The sequence below is a fragment of the Bubalus bubalis genome, chromosome 9, assembly GCF_019923935.1.
Source record: "Bubalus bubalis isolate 160015118507 breed Murrah chromosome 9, NDDB_SH_1, whole genome shotgun sequence".
NCBI lineage: Eukaryota > Metazoa > Chordata > Mammalia > Artiodactyla > Bovidae > Bubalus > Bubalus bubalis.
In genome coordinates, this window is record NC_059165.1 from 85222968 (window position 1) to 85247705 (window position 24738).

The following is a 24738-nucleotide window of genomic DNA, read 5'->3' on the forward strand; positions in this document are numbered from 1 at the left end:
CAAACCATTCAATATCACAGTAATCCAAGCCTATGCCCCAACCAGTAACACTGAAGAAGCTGAAGTTGAATGGTTCTATGAAGACCTACAAGACCTTTTAGAACTAACACCCAAAAAAGATGTCCTTTTCATTATAGGGGACTGGAATGCAAAAGTAGGAAGTCAAGAAACACCTGGAGTGACAGGCAAATTTGGCCTTGGAATACGGAATAAAGCAGGGCAAAGGCTAATAGAGTTTTGCCAAAAGAATGCACTAGTCATAGCAAACACCCTCTTCCAACAACACAAGAGAAGACTCTACACATGGACATCACCAGATGGTCAACACCGAAATCAGATTGATTATATTCTTTGCAGCCAAAGATGGAGAAGCTCTATACAGTCAGCAAAAATAAAACTGGGAGCTGACTATGGCTCAGATCATGAACTCCTTATTGCCAAATTCAGACTTAAATTGAAGAAAGTAGGGAAAACCACTAGACCGTTCAGGTATGACCTAAACTAAGACTAACTTACCTTTATTGAGAAACTTAAATGTTTATGTAGCTGAAGTATTATAACCATAAAAAAGGAAGTCTGAGAGGTAGTCTTAGATCATTTACAGCTTTGTAAGCCAGAGTATAACCATTTGAATGCTGAGTCCCAAGAATAGCAAGAAAATATATCCATTTGAATGCAGGGTTCCAAAGAATAGTGAGGAGAGATAAGAAAGCCTTCCTCAGGGATCAGTGCAAAGAAATAGAGGAAAACAATAGAATGGGAAAAACTAGAGATCTCTTCAAGAAAATTAGATATACCAAGGAAACATTTCATTAAAAGATGGGCTCAATAAAGGACAGAAATGATATGGATTAAAGAGAAGCAGAAGATATTAAGAAGAGGTGGCAAGAATACACAGAAGAACTGTACAAAAAAGATCTTCACAGCCCAGATAATCAGGATGGTGTGATCACTCACCTAGAGCCAGACATCCTGGAATGTGAAGACAGTGGGCCTTAGGAAGCATCACTACGAACAAAGCTAGTGGAGGTGATGGAATTCCAGTTGAGCTATTTCAAAATCCCGAAAGATGAGGCTGTGAAAGTGCTACACTCAATATGTCAACAAATTTGGAAAACTCAGCAGTGGTCACAGGACTGGAAAAAGTCAGTTTTCATTCCAATCCCAAAGAAAGGCAATGCCAAAGAATGCTCAAACTACCACACAATTGCACTCATCTCACACGAGTAAAGTAATGCTCAAAATTCTCCAAGCCAGGCTTCAGCAATATGTGAACCATGAACTTCCAGATGTTCAAGCTGGTTTTAAAAAAGGCAGAGGACCCAGAGATCAAATTGCCAACATCTGTTGGATCATCGAAAAAGCAAGAGAGTTCCAGGAAAAACGTCTATTTCTGCTTTATTGACTATGCCGAAGCCTTGGACTGTGTGGATCACCACAAACTGTGGAAAATTCTTCAAGAGATGGGAGTACCAGACCATCTCACCTGCCTCTAGAGAAACCTATATGCAGGTCAGGAAGCAAGAGTTAGAACTGGACATGGAACAACAGACTGGTTCCAAATAGGAAAAGGAGTACGTCAAGGCTGTATATTGTCACCCTGCTTATTTAACTTCTATGCAGAGTACATCATGAGAAACGCTGGGCTGGAGGAAGCACAAGCTGGAATCAAGATTGCCGGGAGAAATATCAATAACCTCAGATATGCCGATGACACCACCCTTATGGCAGAAAGCAAAGAACTAAAAAGCCTCTTGATGAAAGCGAAAGAGGAGAGTGAAAAAGTTGGCTTAAAGCTTAACATTCAGAAAACGAAGATCATGGCATCTGATTCCATCACTTCATGGGAAATAGATGGGGAAACAGTGGAAAACTTTATTTTTTTGGACTCCAAAATCACTGCAGATGGTGACTGCAGCCATGAAATTAAAAGACGCTTACTCCTTGGAAGAAAAGTTATGACCAACTTAGATAGCATATTCAAAAGCAGAGACATTACGTTGCCACCAAAGGTCCATCTAGTCAAGGCTATGGTTTTTCCAGTAGTCTTGTATGGATCTGAGATTTGGACTACGAAGAAAGCGAAAGTGAAGTTGCTCAGTTGTGTCCGACTCTTTGTGACCCCGCGGACTATAGCCAACCAGGCTCCTCTGTCCATGGGATTCTCCAGGCAAGAATACTGGAGTGGGTTGCCATTTCTTTCTCCAGAGGATCTTCCCGACCCAGGGATCAAATCCAGGTCTCCTGCATTGTGGGCAGATGCTTTAACCTCCAAGCCACCACTGCCTGCCAAAGAAAGCTGAAGGCCAAAGAATTGATGCTTTTGAACTGTGGTGTTGGAAAAGACTCTTGAGAGTCCCTTGGACTGCAAGGAGATCCAACCAGTCCATCCTAAAGGAGATCAGTCCTGGGTGTTCATTGGTAGGACTGATGTTGAAGCTGAAACTCCAATACTTTGGCCACCTGATGCGAAGAACTGACTCATTTGAAAAGACCCTGATGCTGGAAAAGATTGAGGGTAGGAGGAGAAGGGGACGACAGAGGATGAGGTGGTTGGATGGCATCACTGACTCAACGGACATGAGTTTGAGTAAGCTCTGGGAGTTGGTGATTGATAGGGAAGCCTGGCGTGCTGCAGTCCATGGGGTCGCAAAGAGTCAGACATGACTGAGTGACAGAACTGAAGCCAGAATAAGAAATTTGACTTTTATCCTGAATGTAATCTGAGGCATAAAGAATCCTAAGCAGACACATAATATATGATAGACATTTTAAAATGGATGACATGTGGAGAATGAGTTGTGGAGAATCTTGAGCTAGAAGACTACTGCCGTGGCCTTGCTAAAAGAAGATAGTGTCTTAGGCAAGAATGGTAGAAAGAAGGTAGAGAGAACATTTGGATTTGGGAGGACGAGTTGACAGAACATGCAAAAGCTCTATAGAGGTAGCTATATGGAAATATAAATTTTGTATATCAAAAGAGCCGTAAATATAAAAGTTAAACCACAAAATAGGAGAAAATTTAATTTGTCACTCTGAAAACGGTAAGTTACTGATGAAAGAAATCAAAGACGACACAAGGAGATGGAAAGATATTTCATGTTCTTGGATTGGAAGAATCAGTATTGTCTAAATGACTATATTACCCAAGGTAATGTACAGATTCAAGGCAATCCCTATCAAATTACCAATGATGTTTTTCACAGAACTAGAATAAACAATTTTTAAAATTTGTCATGTCAGACCTGTCAGAATGATCATCATCAAAACAACAAATACTGGAGAGGGTGTGGAGAAAAGAGAACTCTCTTACATTGTTGGTGGGAATGTAAATTGGTATAGCCACTTTGGAGAAGAGTATGGAGATTCCTTAAAAAACTAAAATAGAGTTACCATATAGTCCAGTAATCCCTCTCTTGGGCATATATTTGGAGAAAACCATAATTTTAAAAGATACATGCACCCCAATGTTCATTTCAGCACTATGTGCAATATCAAAGATATAGAAGCAATTTAAATGTCAAAAGATGAATGGATAAAGAAGATGTAGTATGTATATATGATGAAATATTATTCAACCATAAAAAGAATGAAATAATGCCATTTGCAGCAATTCAGATGGACCTAGAGATTATCATACTAAGTGAAGTAAGTCAGACAAAGACAGATATCATATGATATCACTTATACATGGAATCTTGAAAAAGTGAACTTATTTACAAAACAAAAACAGACTCACAGATTTTGCTTAAAAACTTATGGTTACCAAAGGGAAAAGGTGGAGGGGAATAAGTTAGGAGGTTGGGATTAACATATATACACTGCTGCTGCTGCTGCTGCTAAGTCACTTCAGTCATGTCTGACTCTATGCGACCCCAGAGACGGCAGCCCACCAGGCTGCCCTGTCCCTGGGATTCTCCAGGCAAGAACACCGGAGTGGGTTGCCATTTCCTTCTCCAATGCATGAAAGTGAAAAGTGAAAGTGAAGTCGCTCAGTCGTATCCAACTCCTAGCGACCCCATGGACTGCAGCCTACCAGGCTCCTCCGTCCATGGGAGTTTCCAGGCAAGAGTACTGGAGTGGGTTGCCATTGCCTTCTCCGATATATATACTACTATATATAAAATAATCAACAAGGACCTACTGTGTAGCACAGAGAATTCTACTCAACTTTCTTTGATGACCAATACGAGAAAAGAATCTGAAATAAAATGGATATATGTGTATGTATTAAGTGAATCACTTTGCTGTACACCTGAAACTAACAAATTGTAAACCAATGACACTCCAATATAAAGTTTAAAGAAACTTTTAAACTTTAATAAATAAGTGTAACATACATAGCAAAGGATTAAGATAAAATACTTTTATATTAATATAAAAAGTATTAATATTCAAAATATACAAAGAAAGTTGAAAATAAGAATGAAAAAGAATAGCCCAGTGGGAACATGCACAGTGTTATAAAAGATAATTTGCAGAAAAATTACAAAGGGAAATAACATATGGAAAAACATTCAATTTCACCAATAAACAAAGAACTTATAAAATATCACTTCAGTCTGATTGGAAAAATATACAAAATGGAAAATATAATAAAAGAGAAAAACATACAAGTTCAAATGTTCTATTTTGGTTGAGATTATGAGGAAATAAATATTCTCATACTTTACTAGTGAGAATACGAATGAAAATAAAAATTTAGAGGGCAGTATGTCTACACTGATCAAATTCTCAATTAACTGTGGAATTTTCCAGGTATTTCTTCTGGAGATACACTTTCAACTGTGTACATGAAGACAAAAAAAGAATATTCATTGCAAGAATATTTGTAATAGAAAGAAAAAAAAGGATACCATCTACTTGCTCACTTTTAGTGGCAATCACATCATGAAATAAATTGGAAGTACTGTGAAGAGAGCTACAAGAGTACCAGTGACACATATGTCCTGACTTGGAAACACGCTTGTGTTATGTTAGGAGGGAAAAGAAAGCAAGTCATGAAACAATATAAGTCTGGTTTTATTTAGAAAACTAAACCTATAAGTGAATGTATATAGAAGAATACTTTCTGGTAGGCTATAAGTTAAATGTTTAACCATGGTTAAACAGCAGGGTAGGGAATCAGCCTTGCTCTGGAGGAAGTTAATGCATGAAGGAACACTTTCCATTTTTACTCCATACATTTCCACATTATTTGAATGTTTATTAGCATATACTTCTAAGTTGGCTGACATTGGAGGAGGAAACCGCAACCCACTCCAATATTCTTGCCTGGAGAATCCCATGGACAGAGGAGCCTGGTGGGCTACAGTCCATAGGATCGCAAAGAGTTGGATACGACTGAGTGACTAACACATCAGAATATGCTTATGTATTATTTGAGTAATTCTCTTCAAATATTTTAAGGATTTGTTTGCTTCTTGAAATCTACATTGGTTAGTGAAACCTAAGAAACTTGGCAGTCATAAATGCCTTGGAAAAACTATGTCAACACTCATAGGAGCAGATTTAAAGCTAAACAATTGTGAAACTTTGGGAGGAATTTAATCAAGTTTTACTGAAGAAGGCTCATATCAGTACAGGTCAACACGGATGGAGCTTGGTCAAATTGCATTAAAGAAGCCCAAAAGAAGTGCTCCAAGAGGAGTTTAAGAACTTGACGGAACAGATGGAGCAAGGCAGGGATCCTTAATTTGTCTATGAAATTGAAGTATTGGCCAAAGCAGTTTTGAAAACATTTCCCCCCCTTGAACAGAATACTTTTGTATCCTTAAAATGTAATCTTATAAAAATCTCGCTGTTTAAAATTGATAAACGAAGTATTTCTCTGAGCAAAAGAACAGCAAGGATTAGAGGACCACCTCCTCCACTCCTTGGTCCGGACCCACCTTCCCCAGGGGCCCCCGAGGCCCTGCAGAACATTCCTGGAAAACCACTGGTCTAGGTCCTTTTCAAAGCCTTTTTAATTTCTAAAGAACTACATTTTCATTTACTAGATGTAATTTATGTGAGCCGACTAAATGAGCGCCACAGCAAGTATAGTGGAGTGTGTGTGACATGTAAGCAGAATTTGACTGAGGGATAAAAGGAAGGAAAAGCCAAATGGAGTAGCATTTACTGGACTATTTATCTGTGTGAGGTGTTGTGGAAGGGGTTTCAATCCTTATTTTGCTTATTCCTTGCAACCCCCCTGTATTCTTAGCCATATACAGACAAGGAAACCAGGAGAAAAGGGACTTGTCATGGGTCACAAAGTAAGTACTGAGCTGTAATTCTAACCAGATTTGCCTACTTGGGAAGGTCGCCCCAGGTGGGCCAACACAGTGTTCTAGTAGGGGAAAGAGGACCCAGTGAATGACAGTGAGGCCAGGTGCTCAGGGGTGGGGAGGCAACCAGGGGAGACTTCTCCAGGAGGACTTCTCCCAAATAGAGCACCTCATACTTCCAATTTTTGCTTGGGGTTGCACCTTTTAACAATCTGTTTGGCGAGCAAAGACTATCCTATGTGAAACAATTTCAGGAAAACATGAGGCAGCATGTTATTAGCTATTCAACCACACGGTGTATTCTGGAATTGGAGGACGATAAACGTATATGGCTCTGGTTTCACCCTCTCTAGAGCTGGCAGAGCTAGGGTTGCAGTCAGTGCCTGGAGTCAAGGCATCATGATGTGTATCCAGCATGATACCCTCACACACACATGCCAAAATAATCCTATAAATCTACCAAGTGACCTCAACATCTACCTTACTAGGTAGGGCTTTTCTGCAGGCTAGTCCCAGCTGTGACTTATCATTGTAATTTACATTATTTTCCAGGTAATTAATTCACATAATAGACAAACAAGAGTCGAGTTATCTTGGAAAAAGCTCAAAAATCTCCCACAACAGCTAGCTTACAAAAAAGATCATCTTTTGTGGAATGCAAACAAAATGGCCTCCACCATTTATTAATGTTCATGAGAATTTATAAATCCAGACATTTTTATATTCTTGAATCTACTTATGCCATGTAAACACAGTATCTTCCCACAAGTTCCTCAGAAGGAACCTGATGTACAGCACACTAGCTTCCAGGTCCTATCAAATATAACAGGGAACTCTTTGTCTTCTGAGCTGCAAGGTTAGGCAAGATTTACACTGAATTCAGCTGCAATAACCAATGCCTGGTACTTATGCTAAGCCAGGATGCACATTTTTCTGAGTTATCACATTATTCAACTCAAAAGAGAATAAAATATTGGCATATCCCCAATCCAAACCATTCTTCCCATGGTTGTTTGTATAAAAGGAAATTTTAAATAATAATGAAGAAGGAATTCACCGTGGCAAACATAATTTCAATTTTAATGTATCATCTAAGGACCAAGAGTAATTTCAGAGAAGAAATAGCAGATGTAGAAAGCTGGCATGATTTTTTATTCAGAAAAGCAGACAGGAACTGCATGTATTCATACACGTATGTGCACAGCTCGTATGACCTGGCAGATAGTTGACCCTCAACATTGATTATGTAAACCAATAAGAGTTAGCTATGGGACTTTGTGCAATTAGTATAATATCCATTTTGTTTGAAGACAAAACTTTTCTTTTTCTGTCAAGGTTTAAAACCTGGACAATACTGTTGGCCATTATGGTAGAATGCCCACAATAAATTATGTTTCCTTTTCCTTTCTAGCAAAAGAAGTTTCTAGTGGTCAAACATCCTAGCTTTCCCTGTTTATGCCCAGAGTTCTGTGTAATTATTAATAGTGACCTTTTAAAAATGTCCTCTATGACTGAATCATGTTGACGTTCGGTAGACGCCAACACAATACCGTAAAGCAATTATTCTTCAATTAAAAATAAATAAAATTTTTAAAAAAGTCCCCATTTAGGAAACCAGTTAAATGATATAGTAATCTAGAAAAATACCACAATATCGCCTTTGTATTACTGGAGATTGTGCCCTGAGGACAATGATCCTTCTCCCAACTAAGAGAGAAGTAGCTCTGAATGCCTTGAGGTCTCTGAACAACCTTTAGGATAAAACACCTCTGAGTTTCCAGGGAATCTTCTGTCAGCATAGAGGTTGAGCAAGTTTTCTTAGTACAAGGGAAATTAAACTCATTGACCCCAAAGGAAAGAGGAGAGAGACAGTTTGGGGTCTGTAAATGGACCAGACCAGACCAACCAGTCCCAAGGCCTACTGATGTTCTGAGAGATGCCTGCGCGGGAGGCAAATTTAGTGTTGAAGGAGTGGTACTGAACTCCTTCTAAGGACTCCTATGAGGTAGAACCTTGGCATCATCACAGGTGCAACCCACACCAATTCTCTTGGGAGCAACCTCCAATAGTGATGTCAGGTGACAGCCAGAGGCAATGGGAGCTGACCAGACTCACTTTCTCTCTTTGCTGGGATTGGAAAACCAGCCTCTTGATCCCTAGTGTTCCTACAGACCCAAAAGAGGCCAATAAAGCAGACGGGAGCACAAGAGATTGTCTGAGAAAAAAGAAAGAAAGAAAGGTGGCTTTAATTTAATGCCAAATTTTCAGAGGAACTCACCCAAGACAGACAGAAACAATAGGGCCAAAAGGACAGCAAGCAATTTTAGGTAACACTGAGAGTAATGTGTTGAAGGTACACCGACTGTCCACACCTGGCATTGCTCAAGACCAAGAGTGGCTTGCAGTCTAACAGGCTCATAATCTATTAGACTTGGGTCACAAAGTCTAGAGATGCGTAGGACCTCCCACTTCTAAACAGCTAGCACTGGGGTCTCCTGCATTGCAGGCAGATTCTTTACCAACTGAGCTTTGAAGAAAGCCCTCTAAACAGCTCACTATATGCTAACTCTGTGTTTAATAACAAAAGACCACAGGGCACTCTTCTCTTTGTCCAAAAAGAAACCCAGGCTGATTTAGAAAATATTGATGCTTTGAATTTTCAGGACAATGACATGGTTAATAGAGCTTAAAATTGTTTTGAGGACTATCTGAAGCTGAAAGTGTTTTCTACACAGAGGTATTATCAAAACAACTGCCAGAAAAACTGACTCTGGAAACTGAAAGCCGAAACTAACAGCGCCATTGAGAAACAGTACCTCTCTTTTTCACCAGTTTTCATTACAAAGAGACTTCTGTAGAGACACCATTAGAGTCAATGGAACCGAGTAATGCGAGTGGATAAAGACCAAGAGCTCTAGAGAATCTATAGAAAAGATACATATAAAGAAGATTGAGAAGAACCAAGAAAGAAATGGAAGGCAAAATTATACAGACGGACAAGGAGGACATAAAAGAGCCAAACGTGGCACATGCTTTGAGCAGACTGCTGCTGCCGCCAAGTCGCTTCAGTCGAGTCTGACTCTGTGTGACCCCATAGACGGCAGCCCACCAGGATCCTCTGTCCCTGGGATTCTCCAGGCAAGAACACTGGAGTGGGTTGCCATTTCCTTCTCTGATGCATGCATGCATGCTAGATCGCTTCAGTCATGTCCGACTCTGTGCGATCCTATGGACAGCAGCCCACCAGGCTCCTCTGTCCATGGGATTCTCTAGGCAAGAGTACTGGAGTGGGTTGACTACTGACACCAAACTATGATTTTAGGGGAAATTTCTCAAAACAAAAGGATGACTAAGAAATTGGGATGTGTTTACAATAATGTATCTCACAATAAGGAGTGAGAATCTAAGAATAAGACCCGAAATGAAGAGCGAATTTTCTTTAAGTACAAAGCCAGTGTTCATATGCTATGCTATGCTAGGTCACTTCAGTCGTGTCCGACTCTGTGCGACCCCATAGATGGGGGCCCACCAGGCTCCCCCGTCCCTGGGATTCTCCAGGCAAGAACACTGGAGTGGGCTGCCATTTCCTTCTCCAATAGTGTTCATATAGTCCAATGTTTATAGATATATGAAGTGTGAGATGGCATAACTGATCACCTATATAAGCAGTCATAGATCTGACCAGTATATATAGTGAATTCTCTGATCACTAATTCAACAGCTCCACAAGATGGCACATGGGAATTTTCCACTGCTTATAGACTGGGCCAGCCCTTCATTTCCATGAGAAGTAATCTATTTACAAAGAGCTTGAGTTTCAAAGGGAAAACTACAGACTGAATCTCATCTCTCATCTCAATGAAAGTTGAAAAGAGTTAGTTGCTGCCAATTACGAAACACTTCTATTGTTGACTATTTGGTGGTGAGGTGTCACTTTTAAAAACTGGTTTCACTGATAATTATGGAGCTTATGGTTTATGTTCTAACTGTTCTGAGATTTGGTCAGCAGTTTCCCAGGATTGAAACAGAAGTAGGTTCTTTGCAAAGCCATATTCTCAAGTCCTTACTTAAATGTATCAAGTTCTGATTTTGGAGATGAAAAACTCAGTGAGGACCTCATGATTGAGCTAATGAGTGAAATGGATCCCTTTAAGAGTTGTTGTAACATTTAATATAGATTGAATCATTCTATTAATAGCCAAGCACAAGAGCTTGTAGAATTTCACTTTACTCACTACCACCACCCCTCCCCACCGCCTCCCCCACCCTCCCCCACCCTGCTGCCCCACATACCCACGAAGGGATTAGATTGTTAAATGGAGTTTCGAAATGTGTTTGCAAGAACTAAACAAACTTAAGCACATAAAGGACATACTAAGGATCCGGTCAGGTATGAAATAGTAACCCTTGTTTTACAGAAGAGAAGACAAAAAGAATAATTGTGAACTAATCCAAGTAAACAGGATGTACTGTCCTAATACATTTAAAATCAAACACAAGGATCTGGCAATCTGAATCAGGAAAGAAAACAAGGAAAACTTCCAGTACTCAAGAGGAATGCCAACCTTGGTGGATGCATGTCAAAGAAAGATGGGGGTCTCGTTTGTGCATGGATCTTCATTTCTAGCCTGCACTTTGCTAAGGCTTCACTCTGTGACATGGGTAAGACACTCATTCGTTCACCACATACGTATTGATACACACACGGTACCAGGTCCCTGGCATATTGTAGTCAATGCTTTTTTTTGCCTATGAATTGAAGAATACCTTGATTTAGTAAAATAGATGGAAACAATGTTTCATAAAATAAAATGAGCCATGTCTAGTTTATGCTTGATTGCTTACTCAATATGTGACAACAGCAAACTAGATCTTTGATTTTCTCATTTGTAAAAAATGACTTTTAAACAACTATTCATGTGTGGCTAAACATTAATCTAAATGCTTATAAAATTATAAAAGAAAAACTATTAGGCAAGTTGCTGTTTTCTTCATCCAGAGAGGAGTTTGAATACGTTAATCACTCAGTCACGTCCAACTCTTTGCGAACCCATGGACTGTAGCCCCCAGGTTCCTCTGTGCATGTGGATTCTCCAGGCAAGAATGCTGGGGTGGGTTGCCATTTCCTTCTCCAGAGGATCTTCCCAACGTAGGGACCAAACTGGGGTCTCCTGCATTGCAAAAGACTCTAGCGCCTGGAGAAGGGAATCTGGAGAAGAGTTTGGGACTCTTGAATTCCAGATTAACAGACGTCAGAGAAAGTTTTGTTATAGAAAGAGATGGTTGGTAATTCCGTCCTCCCCTCTGCTCAGCTGCCCACAAAATGGACATTGTCATACCTCCCTGTCCTTGACAGTGATGGGCTCACAGTGCAAGCCAGGGGCTCATTGTATCACATAAGATCCTGAGTCTGGAGCTGTCGTAGCCAGGTTTCTGCATGTGGGGAAAGCTGATCTGGGAGATCGAAGCCCAAACTCGGCTTCTCTAGCAGAGATGAGAGACAGAGAACTCTGATGGAGTGTGAACTAGTTCTGGAGACTTCTCAAGGCTTGTTTCTCACATCTTCCCTCAATTCAAACACATACCTTTTTTGTATAAGCTAATTTGCTTTGGTTTCTGTCAACAGCGCAATGGCTGACCCACAGAAAAAGGCAGGCACACTCACTCACATATTCACTCCTGGATCAATGCTAGCTATATGAATGCTTGGGGCTGGGAAAGTGGCCAGAACACTTTTCAAAGGGAGATTCAAAGCCACAGTCCCTGGCTTTGGTGGAGATGGGATGAATGCTGATTTGTTAACTGGGTAGTGGTGGCAAGAGGGGAACGAGCCAGGGGTCCTCTGGCCTAGGTCTGAGTTCAGGCCCCCAAAGCTATGCCACTCTGACCTTTAATACACATTTAAGGTATTACAGGCACAAACAGGATATTAATCCTGACACTGCAACCAAATAAGTTTATTTTTTTTTTCCCTTTGAGTCATTCAAACAGCCTTCCTGGGGCTGGTTTTCATCTATACGTAAGAGTCTCATATTGCAAAGTGTTGTAATTGTTGAAACTCCATGAAAATTTACACTGAGCAAAAGTGTAACCATGAGAAGTGACATGTGAAGAGTGGTTAGGGAGATACTGCGATGCAGATAGTTGACTGAGCCCATGCTTGTTTTCAATGATAATATGCATGATAACAATAACTTAAACATGCAACATTACTCTATGACAGGCGCTGTTCTAAAGGCATTATGTATGTTAACTCATTTAATTCTCACATCAACTCTAGGAGACAGATACTCTTATTATCCCCATTTTACAGTTGGAAGAAAACCAAGGCACAAAGAAGTAACTTGGCCAAAGCTACAAATTAGCACAACTGAAACAGGAACCTAACTCACGCAATTAGTGTTCAAAATCCAAACTCTTAACATCTATGTTATGCGTCTGTTTTTAAGCGCACCTACTTCTCTACCTGGCACAAAGTCGAATTCAACAAGTGCTTTTCAAATGTTAGCACATGAATAAAGCGACCTTTGCGCAGAAGGCATTGCTAACAACCACGTGATACATTTTTTCAAAGGCACAAAGGCAGTCCTGGAGGTACCTGTCCAGGAAACAACGCATCCTTTCTCGGGGGTATTTTGCAGCCACATGCCTAAAAGCACACTCTTTTTCATCATGCTTTGCCTAGAATTCTTCGAGCATTATGTGCAAGGACTAATTAAGTCTTGTTCAAGGTAGGCCAATCTTTGTGTAAGTGCCTTAGAAACTGAATTCTACTCAGCAGGCTGGTAGTACTGTTCCTCACACCGGTGGGTAAAATTATAGGGAATAAACTACTGGAGACAGAAGAGCAGAGGAGAAGAATGCAGTCATCCAAAATTCTCATTTGTTTTCTTTTCCATTTGTTCAACCAAGGTTCCAATTTCTTCTCTTATCAGATACCTATCTAAAAACACAGTTTTAAATCAGGGGACCCCAAACGCCAAGATTTAGTGCCCAGTGATCTGAAAAGCTGATGTAATAATACAAATAAAGTACACAATAAATGTGATGTGTTTGAATCATCCCTAAAGGATCTCTCCATCCCCGGTCCATGGAAAAATTGTCTTCCACGAAACCAGTCCCTGGTGCCAAAAAAAAAAAAAAGCAGTTGTTGGGGACCGCTACTTTAAATCATGGCTTTCTTAGCACCCAGAGTGTTGGCAGGCAAGATTTCCATAACTAGAGTCTATAATTTGACCAGTGTGCTTACAATTTATTAAAGAATGTGTATTAAGTAAACTGGAATTTAGATCAGAGTAAAATCCTGATGAATAACCTCACTAACCCTTTTCAATAAGAATCAAATTTTCCTACATTTTTACTGTAAAGATTATGTTGCTAGAATCTAACTCAGTAGCTTAATATAACCACTCCTTCAGTGAAATGCTGAGATAAAGTCTATTAATCCTACCAGCAGAGCTTATCTAAGAACTAGTAAAGATCATTGTAATTATTATCTACTCGGTGATTTTACAAAACAGCCAAAGTTTACCTGCCTGCACTCTGTCTAAGGGCTTCAAGGATCGAAGGAACAAAATGGCTTAAAGGTTGATTCATACTCGAATCATGACAACTGCCACCCTTTGGAAAATTTGGATTCTCAGGATTACTAACAGCTCTCATGTGCTCAGAATAATAGCTGTGGAAAAAACCCATTAGATCACCGCCTCCACCGATCCCCCTGCTGGTTCTAGAGTAGCAATTAGATGCTCCCCAACTCTGGGTTGCTTCACTGGTGCAGAGGGACAGGTTTAACTCCTTGTAGTACAGCCAGGTCGGCTGCGAATCTCCAACAGGACACCCTGGGACTCTTATTTTGCTGATCTTCCCCTTTGAGGAAAGGTAGTCACAGGAGCAACCTCACCGGGTGCTGAGAAGACGGAAACACTGCTCCCAGGGGACAATTTGCAGCGCTCAGCCCACAGAAAAGCCCTGCCTCTGTGAGCCCAGATGTCTCTCTCCCATTGCACCAGGACCCAGGTGCGTGTCCTTGCTCGTCAGATGACTTTTTAATTCTTGCATAAGCTGTGAGACTGTTAATGGATGTAACACTCTCTAGATGGAAATATAGCTTGTTTAGAGGCTGGGCTGGAGGTTTGAGGAAGCCCCTTATTGTAAAGATAGTCTTAAGGTCAAAAGGAGGCTGTGTGAGCCAGAAGTTGGGGGGTTTGAAGTGATTAAAAGGATTTACTCTCACTCCTACCTAGAATACTAAAAGCAGCGGAGTTGAAAAGGTAACTCCTTTCCTCCCCTTCTGACAGTTTGCACAGATAAGACTAATTCAGAGATGCTAGACTAGCATAAATTTTTGCTGTTGGGCCCCAAAATGGTTGGCTTTAGAAGTATTCCAGTTAAAATGCTATAGCAGAAACCTATGGAGGATCTCTGGGTTTTATTTTGAACTTGTAGATAGCTTACATCTGTTAAAAAAATATTCAAATATTTCTGTAGCCTAGAATAGACTATACACTTCTTGAGGGTTAGGCCACCCTTGCCCCTCTGGAGCCGCACACTTTACAGATCCGTGTCCATCGCAGCTACTGCAGCCAGCCTCTCAGGTGGACCCCAAGGATCCCAACCTACTGGTATTCACACACTGGAATGATTCTTTCCTGCATTGCCCTCAGGTTGGTTTGTGTGAACAACAGAATATGGCAGGAGTAATAGGGTGTCATGTCTGAGACTAGGTTATAAAAGACTGTGACTTCCTCTTTGAATCTCAGTCTCATTTCTCTTTCTCTGTCTCATCACTCATGCTGGGGGAAAGCAGCGTCCCATGTTTGAGCTGCCGTAAATACAGGTTCCCATGACCTTGTTGTCGATCTACCAAGAGCCAGCAAAGAGCTGAGGTCCACCAACCACCACATGAGTGAGCTTAGCAGCTGCCTCTCCCCAGTCGGGCCTTGACATGACTGTAGCCCCAGCCAACTACTTGGCAGCATCCTCATCAAAGACACTGAGCCAGAACCACCCACTTAAGCTGGGCCTGGATTCCAAAATGCATTTCTACATTTCATGTAACTTTGTAACTCAGCAACAGATAACTAATATGACCACAGAGCCTATACTCCTTCTCACAGTAGATGTTCTACAAAACTCTCTTGACTACAGGGCACAGGGAAGACAACATGGGATATACATAGCTGACGAAGAGTCCAATTAAGTTGCACAGTTTTCTCGGTGGCTCTGATTTAAACATTTCTCTTCTGCTACCCAAGGATCCAAATCATCTTCCTTGACTCCTGGGGAAGACTACCTGGTCCTCTTCTAGGCTGACAACGTCTAATTTCAGCTGAAGCTGAGTTGTGCTCATCTAGTTTGCTTTAAGCTGGTTTTCTTCCCGCCCAAGTTGCATGAGATGTCTCACTGTATGTTCATTTATTCATTCATTCAACAGTAATGAGCATCACTGTTCTAAGTGCTGGGGCTATAGCAGTGGACAAAACAAATAAGGTCCTGGCCTCAGGAGTTTATACCAGCATACACTCCTGACAAGCTATATTTGCCAAACTACAGAACTGTCTTGATCTCTTCTGCTAGCTTCCTGGGCTGTGGATCCCCACACTAAGCTCTTGCTTTTAAGGGCCTAGCACTAGACAGCCTTTACAATGGAAGCCTGAAAGGCATACCTCTACAAGAGACACCACCTCTAACAACTCTTAATTACTGGCAGTCATTTAACCCATAATTGAGGCAACTGCACGAAGCACAGTTATGGACACATTCAACGGGGACAGGAATTTGCCACACATACCCTGCTTCCACCCCTCTAATGTGTATGTTCCAGGGCATTTAACAGTGTTCCTGATATACCATACCATGTCATACCATAGTTTTAATAAATCATAGTTTATCAACTGATAGACATTCTGATATGACATTTTCTGCTTAACATCCAACTGGAAGTAGACCATGCACATCAGTAGGATACAACCAATTCTCTTAAAAATTGGATAGTAAATTGTATCTAAAATGCATATGTAATCATGTTTCCAAGTCTCAGATGGTTTTTCCACCCACTTTGGCTCATCTTTACTCTAGCACAAACTCTAAGCTGGAGGAAAATTCTTATCTCCCAGGTCACTGTAGCCAGCAAATAAACATGCTGTCAAAATGATGATCACAAAACAGGATTTTCTAACTCTGCCCCCCATCAGCCTCAGTTCCTCCCACAAAGTATTAGAACTCTCAAGAAATGCTTTGTTCTACAAACCAGTCTTCATGGTGGCCGGAGGCTGGTGCCCTGTCCCAGATCCAGGGTGACATTCACCCTCAAAAGCAGCCCCACCATCAATACCCACTAAGGGCAGAATGCTCCCTCCTGAGAGTGCAAGCTCTGAGACAAGGCCACCATCTCCTGAAGCTACGAGGGTCCCTTCTGGCACAACTGCTGAAACTGTCGCATAGAAACCAGGGATGAGTCTGGGTACTGGGGATTAACTTCAGGGGGTGGCCACAGTGTCACCCCTCTTCTCTAGTATCAGTTACCCTTTCTGGCAGTGGAACTTTGCTCAAGAGACTTGTGAACACAGCACTTCTCTACCTTTTCTTGGCAAATTTTTCAGACATATTCATATGTATCTGAATGCTGGGTGCACTTGTCTTAACGCCCCTGATTAAAGAGTATCTTAGGAAAACTAGTTTGGGAGCCAGATTAATCTGCGTACTTCCAAAACAACAGGTGTCTGTGAAAATCACCAGAATGGCTGAGAAGCCAAAGTTGGAGAAATTATACAGATCAAACACTGAATTCATTTGTTCATCTCATTTGAATTTATCCACAAAAATCTATTCTCTCCCTTCAATGCTTTCATTTCGGTCATTAAATTTCCAGTCAGAACCAAAGAGGTTTATTGCTTTACTCAGTAGGTTAATTTTTATTAAGTCTTTGAAATTCATAATAAGTTCAGCCCATTACAAAGAGGAAAAGCTCTGGTTTAGAGAAACTAGACTCTTAGTTTTTAGGAATAAGACTGTTTAGTTGGTGTTATGCTTACCTTGATTTTAAAACAATAAAAAATGGGTCCTATTCTATGATCCAGTGAACAAAGAGGGTTTTTAACTAAGGAGTTAAAATTTAGAACTTAAGCTGTATCCATAGCTCACTCTTTTATCCTGCTTATTCATTACTTTGATGTGTTTAGTGGTTATTTCCTTAAGGCTATATTTTATAAGACAAATTTGCTTTTCATAAACAGTCATTTTGAATTAGATAGTCTTGAAGATAAGATGAGTTCATTAAGACAATTAGTTACAAGTGTATATCCCAGGGCTATGAAAAAGAAAATTGGGGGAGTAAATTCAAAATGGAGATGAACACAGTATTTCAATTAGCCTAAAGAAAATAAATAAAAATAAAAAAATCAAAGATATTCAGTGGTACTATGTTATGCCACAGATGGAATAGATGGTTCTGCATTTTCCTTTCCAGGAGCTCATCAAAGAACAATCTGAAACCTGAACGCTACACTGACTTAAAATTTGACTTCTTAAAAACTAGTCCTCCTTTCCAGGGAAAGCAAACAAACCATTTGTTTGAACATTTTCTCACTGATGGGTATATACATTCATGTTAGATAATGAAATAAATATATCCAGAAGTGTTAAAAATAGAAATAAAAAATCTTGGGAAAGAATGTATACAAAAAGTTGCAAAGTACATACATCAATTATTTCTGCATTGGGGAAAGATGATTTTCTTTTTCTTCTGTACATTTTGGTCACTACATGATTTCCTAATGAATAGATTTTGCATTAGAGGGAAGTTTAAATAGGGAGAGGAGGAGAATGCTGTATTTGCCAATTGGCATTTGCCCCTTTCCTTCGGTAAAACTCAGCAGTAAGTGACTTAGTTCAAACTGGTTCACTTAAGCACTATGTATTCAGGTGTTGATACTGTATGTCCCATGGGAGCATCTGGAATGGCGCACACAGAGATGACCATGCAGGCTGTTCTCTTGGTTTTGTGCCACTAACAAGCAACACAGGCAATGGTGGTGAGTGTGCTTTTTCATTAATAGAAGGTAACGATCCCCTGTAGAATGCAATGAGTAAGTGTGACTTTAAGAAAAGAGGGCCACCCTGCCAGGATGGACCTTGATAGAGGACAGCAACATGCAAAGGATACAAATATCCTCCAGAATTCTGGACTTGGTGCTGGGCTGGTCTTAAAGTATGGATCCATGCAGTGCATTTCAGAACACTTCCATTTTTATATTATAGTGTGTCTATGAGCTCTGGGTTCAGAATACAGCCCCACAGTTCACTTGTCTTGTTTCTCTTCCACCAAACAGAAATGGGGGAAATGGAGCCATTTAGTACTTATGGAAAGAAAAAAATATGTATAGGCATGCTCTATGTAAATATAAGTAGCAGGATATCAGAGCAGAGAAAGCATTAGATTATTTCAGCTGTATCCAGACGTTCAGTTCAGTTCAGTCGCTCAGTCGTGTCCGACCCTTTGCGACCCCATGAATCGCAGCACGCCAGGCCTCCCTGTCCATCACCAACTCCTGGAGTTCACTCAGACTCACGTCCATCGAGTCAGTGATGTCATCTAGCCATCTCATCCTCTGTCATCCCCTTCTCCTCCTGCCCCCAATCCCTCCCAGCATCAGAGTCTTTTCCAATGAGTCAACTCTTCACATGAGGTGGCCAAAGTACTGGAGTTTCAGCCTTAGCATCATTCCTTCCAAAGAAATCCCAGGGCTGATCTCCTTCAGAATGGACTGGTTGGATCTCCTTGCAGTCCAAGGGACTCTCAAGAGTCTTCTCCAAAACCACAGTTCAAAAACATCAATTCTTTGGCGCTCAGCTTTCTTCACAGTCCAACTCTCACATCCATACATGACCACTGGCAAACCATAGCCTTGACTAGACGGACCTTTGTTGGCAAAGTAATGTCTCTGCTTTTGAATATGCTATCCAGACATTAATGAAAGCCAATTTGCAATTAGGTGATTAACATAAGAGCCAGTGGTAACAAGCACTGTGTTCTTATTCCTGACATCTTTGCTACAAATTGCTGTTAAAAGTTTCTCCCTGCGTTTTCTCTTTGTCTTTTGACTGCATGGTGATGGTATAAAGTAATTGCAAAGTATCTGCAGAATGCTGCATGTTGTTTCCTGCAATCTGTTTAGTAACTACTTCAGGTGACCACACAGGAAACCCTTTTAATTACAAGATTCGATAGCGTGCATTACCCAGTGGCAGTCTCTCTGGTTAACCTTGAACTAAAGGTTCATTCCTAAATCTCCTATTTGTCCCAGGCTCTGCTCTGCCAGCTTCCAGGGCTGCACAAACCCTGGTTGGGTGGTCCTGCGGCTTAAGGCACACAGGGATGCTCCCGCATTTCTCTGTGCTGGTACCAAGGCCTTGGCTGCATCTTGGACCCACCTGGTTCTGGTTAACAGTACCCAGAAATTCCCATGAAGCTCCATAAGGAAAGCGAAAACCTAATCATTAATGACTCAGCCCCTACTGAGGAACAAACTAAAGAGAGCTTCCTTAGCAGCTATCTTAAGCAAATACATACATATAGTCGCTATAAGTGATAGGCAGCTTGCAGTTACTCCCCTTTAGCATTTTTTTCTGTTTTTTCCTCAGAGAATGGTGACTCATTTAGGTATGTGTAGCTAAAAATACACCTGCTACATCTAGCTATGTGTGACTAAGAATAAACATAGCAACTATGGTCTTTTGTGTCCCCTCTTGCTTCATCATCTTGGTGATATGTTATCTGCTGCTATTTCCCTATTTTTGTGCTGTTTCACTTCCTACCTTAGTATATGTGTCAGTGTTGCTATTTGCTTCAGCAAGGTTGACTTGCTAATTTGCAGGGCATATTCAGAATCTTTGATGGTAAATGTTCCAAAATCCAGTTTCCAAATATATGTGAGTAATTGTATGGATGAGAGAGTTCGACCATAAAGAAGACTGAATATGGAAGAATTGATGCTTTCAAATTGTGGTGTTGGAAAAGACTCTTAAGAGTCCCTTGGACTGCAAGGAGATCAAATCAGTCAATCCTAAAGGAAATCAACCCTGAATATTCATTGGAAGGACTGATGCTGAAGCCGAAGCTCCAATACTTTGGCCATCTGATGAGAAGAACTGATTTATTGGAAAAGACCCTGATGCTGGGAAAGATTGAAGGCAGGAGGAGAAAGGGACAACAGAGGATGAGATGGTTGGGTGGCATCACCAACTCAATGGACATGGATTTGAGTAAGTTTCAGGAGATGATGAGGAGAAGGCAATGGCACCCCACTCCAGTACTCTTGCCTGGAGAATCCCATGGATGGAGGAGCCTGGAAGGCTGCAGTCCATGGGGTTGCTGAGGGTCGGACACGACTGAGCAACATCCCTTTTACTTTTCACTTTCATGCACTGGAGAAGGAAATGGCAACCCACTCCAGTGTTCTTGCCTGGAGAATCCCAGGGATGGGGGAGCCTGGTGGGCTGCCGTCTATGGGGTCACACAGAGTCGGACACAACTGAAATGACTTAGCAGCAGCAGGAGATGATGAAGCATAGGGAAGCCTGGCATGCTGCAGTCCATGGGGTTGCAAAGAGCCATACATGACTGAGCAACTGAACAACAACAACTTAAATTTATAGCTCTAGATATTACTCTTCCTAATATCTATGGAACAGATACTGGAACTTAGAAAAAGTCTCCTTTCCCAGGCCTTCTAAAAAAGTACCTGCTTCTGTGCATGACTTCCCTCTCATGCACTCTGGCCTTTAGCAGTGTGAGGAGGACTGACTTCCAGGTTGGCTGCTCAAGTGAGGAAGAAAGCAGATGCTATTGTGCAGAAATCTATCCCTTTGCTGAGTGCTTTTAAGCTGCAGTTACTGAAGGCCTGGTGCTTAACTATTTCACAACCACATACACGTGGGCTCTCACTATTACACCTAAAAGAAACTTCCATCTTTCAAAATTTTCTTCATGAGGTTTGCGGGTATTTAGCAGTGACAGAAAGTTTGAAGTGGAACTGTTAGATCTATATTAGAAAAGTTTTATTTTACCTGAAAATGGCATTCTAGAAGTTTATCAGGTTAACATATTTCACATTGGAGAGAAAGACCAATTGGGTTTTTCTGGACTCCTCAAAGTTTCAATATTCCTTATTTTCCTAAGGGCTCTTTGGTAATGATATCCTGCCTTTGGGTACTGAGTTAAAAAGACATCCCAGCATGCCTGTCTTGAACCACACCCAATTAAGAACCAGCTCCTCCAAATGGGGCCCTTCTCCAAACTTTCTGTCTTGGTCAGTTCTCTCCAGCTGCCTCCAGAACGCCAGACCTCAAACTAGAGAATATTTCTTGACTTCTATTCATGAGCCCCAAACTCATTATCAGGTCGCAAAAGCCTGTATTATTAGAAGCATAAAGACAGGGACGATGTATTCAATTTTTCAAGTGCCTGATGTACATTATGTATTTACCCATAAAACCACATGGATTTCTTTGTTTTGGCTGGAATTATTTTATGTCAGTATGGTAACTTATTATCTCAGGATTATGAAAACATTCCACTGGCTTTTTATGGCGTCAGAAGAATTTCTAGAAACATGATTGTAGATCGGACTTAAATTTTAAACATTTATGTGATTGACCTTGGATGCAGGCCTGTGACAAAGACCTGCAACTGAAAGCAATAAAATATTTTTAAATGTCTGCTCACTTGTTCAACCTTGGTGCTTATCACAACGGGGACAATGCTGGGATTTTGACCTCTTGATAATTATGGACTCTTAGTTACCATCTGGATGTGTGACAGTGGGAAAAAGAATGATCTCAGATAGAACACATTTCTCTTTGTTAAGTTAAATGCAGTTTATGTCATAAGCCAAAATTTTCAAACCATGGAATCACAGCTGGTAGAAGGACTGGGAATCACAAGCATAGCCAACCCACAAAGGATCTCTTATCCCCACCCAGTCCACTTCCATTTCAATTGCAGTTGCCCTTTTCTTTCACTTGGGCTATTTTTTATTTTTATTTATTTATTTATTTTTGGGCCCTGCCGCATGGCTCACAGGACCAGGAATTGAACCTAAGCCTTTAGCAGTGAAAGCACCTAATCATCGGATCACCAGAGAACTCCCTACTTGGGTTGTTAAATACGACTTCAAACTAGGTTTCCATCCTTTCGTCTCTCTTGATTATGTACATTGCTACTCAATCAATCCCAATCCAAAAAAAAAAAGAAAAGCTGAATACATCTCTATTAACATCCTAAATACAAAATCCCTTAACCTGGTACTTAAAGCCTCTGAAATATAATTGCAACCTGCATGCTAAGCCTTAACTCTCATTACTGCCTAAAAAACGTCTGTGTCAGTCGAGATGTACTGCTTTCAACTATTAATCACAGCAAGGAAACATCAAGCTCTGGGTGGCTGACTCCATAGGTTCAAACCCTGACTCTGATGCTTATTAGGTCTATGACTTTAAGCTCTTTAACCTCTCTGTAACTTCATCTTCTCACTGGCAAAAAAGCTAGCATTCATCATTATTATCATTCAAAGTGTCCTTCAGTTTCTTACCTCTCAAATTTGCCCATTCTCTTTCTCTGGATCAAACACCCTCTGTTCTTTTCCCATCTCTCTCGAGCAATGGTTCTTCAAGTGCTGTATCTGAGTAAGCAGGACAAGAATCACCTGGGAACTTGTTAGAAATACAAATTCTTACACCCCACCCCAGACCTACTGAATCAAAAATGCTGAATGTGGGGCCCAGCAATTTGTGTTGTAGCAAGTCCTCCAGGCAATCCTGATGCACACTCAACTGTGAGAATGAAAACCCATCTCAAATGCTACCACCTGTTTTCTTATCTCTTCTGGAGTACCTGATCTGTTTCCCCATTTAAACCCCCAGAGCCAGAGCCCCTGGTGCCATTTCTTAGCATTCATTTAAACCATATGTGTCTATTTACCTCATGTCATTACCCTGTCCCCCACATAGCCTTGCCAAATTATGAACTTTTTGTGAGAAAGAACTTGGCTTGCTAACCTTCAAATAGGAAGCAGGGCTTAACAAAGTTTCTTTCAAATATTGGTTTGACTGCATTAAATCAGATTATTTTAGTACTCCAAGTATAAGAGATTGAAAAAAGAACTAGAAATACAGAGGAAATTTTTTTATCTATTAAGAAGCTCCATGCTAGAAAATATAGCTACAACGTGGACGGAATGTTTCAGGTTCTTAATTAGAAGTAAAGTTTCAAGACAGAGAGATTAAAGTTCCATTCTTACAATCATCTCTTCATTCCTTGATTCTGTAGTGTAAGCCATTTTTTAAAACATAGTTTTCTAAATGCATGACGATGGGTAGGAAATGTAATATCAGGATGGAGGCAAAATGAAATGGGCAAGGCTAAAGTACTTCCTATTTTATGTCCTACAAAAGGAACACACAATGTTATTTATGTTTCTCCTTTTCCCTAAGTAGCTTTGAACTTGAAAATGAAGCCACGCTTAGCTTATTGAATTGCAAATCCAGTAAAAACACATAATTTCTTTTTTTTCTGAGAACATGAAGTTTGTCATATACAAAAGAAAAGAAAATGCTACTTATTAAACCATCATTCACTAATTAGCACCAATAGCAATTTTTTAAAAGAAAAAAGAAACTAGTATTTACTCTGGCTTTTCCAAACTATGTGTATACAGTTGATTATGTATATATGTATATTTATGTTATATATATAAATGTATATATATATGTATTTTTATCAGTGAGATCACTATGAACAAAAATGAACAAAATTACTTTGGGATTCATTGCAGGCTTGATATCCAACTGAGAGTTGGGCAGCAGTTGAACACAAGCCTAATTTTCAAGCAATTTATAAGTTAATGTGACTTTCAAATGATGGAAAAGGAATCCACTGTTATTGATGGAAACAATTTCTTTTGATCTAGTACTTGGGCTGTACCTATTATATTTACTTTCCTTGAAGGCACCCTTACCTGCTCCATAACTTGAACAAAGTGAAACACAACCTGAGCTCATATGTAATCAAAAGCTGTGATATGACCCTGTTCCAACCGTATCTAGCAGATTATTGGAGTTTCCCCGCCTTTGGCAGAGACTCAGATGCTGCTGCAGCCAGATAAGTCACAGCCTGTGTATGCAACGAAATACAGGTAAAGGTGACTAAAAGACTCTCCTATTCGCTCAGCTTTTTCACAACTCCTAGTGTCTCCTTTCTTTACTCATTATTTGAGGGGGGAAAATAGCTATGTAAATGACAGGATGCTAGCTGACTGGCAGATAAAGTCCAAGCAAAACAATTTCCAAAGGTAATTTTATCCTTATTTCCCCTCTGTTTAAAGATTACTTCTAGAAGATCTAGAAAGAGAGTTCTTGGCAAAATTCTAAGAAACACCTAAAAGGTTTTGGGAAAATTCTACCTGCTGTG

The 24738-nt window shown here is 40.5% G+C and overlaps 1 long non-coding RNA gene across 7 annotated transcripts in view; it reads right to left on the reverse strand.

Moving 5' to 3' along the window:
- Nucleotides 1-24738, reverse strand: part of LOC112586947 — a 506468-nt gene that overhangs the window by 480409 nt on the left and 1321 nt on the right. For all 7 annotated transcript variants that reach the window (XR_006553469.2, XR_006641422.1, XR_006553468.2 and 4 more), the window contains exon 2: nt 22862-22951. This is a non-coding gene — a long non-coding RNA (uncharacterized LOC112586947). The remainder of the gene's footprint in view (nt 1-22861; nt 22952-24738) is intronic.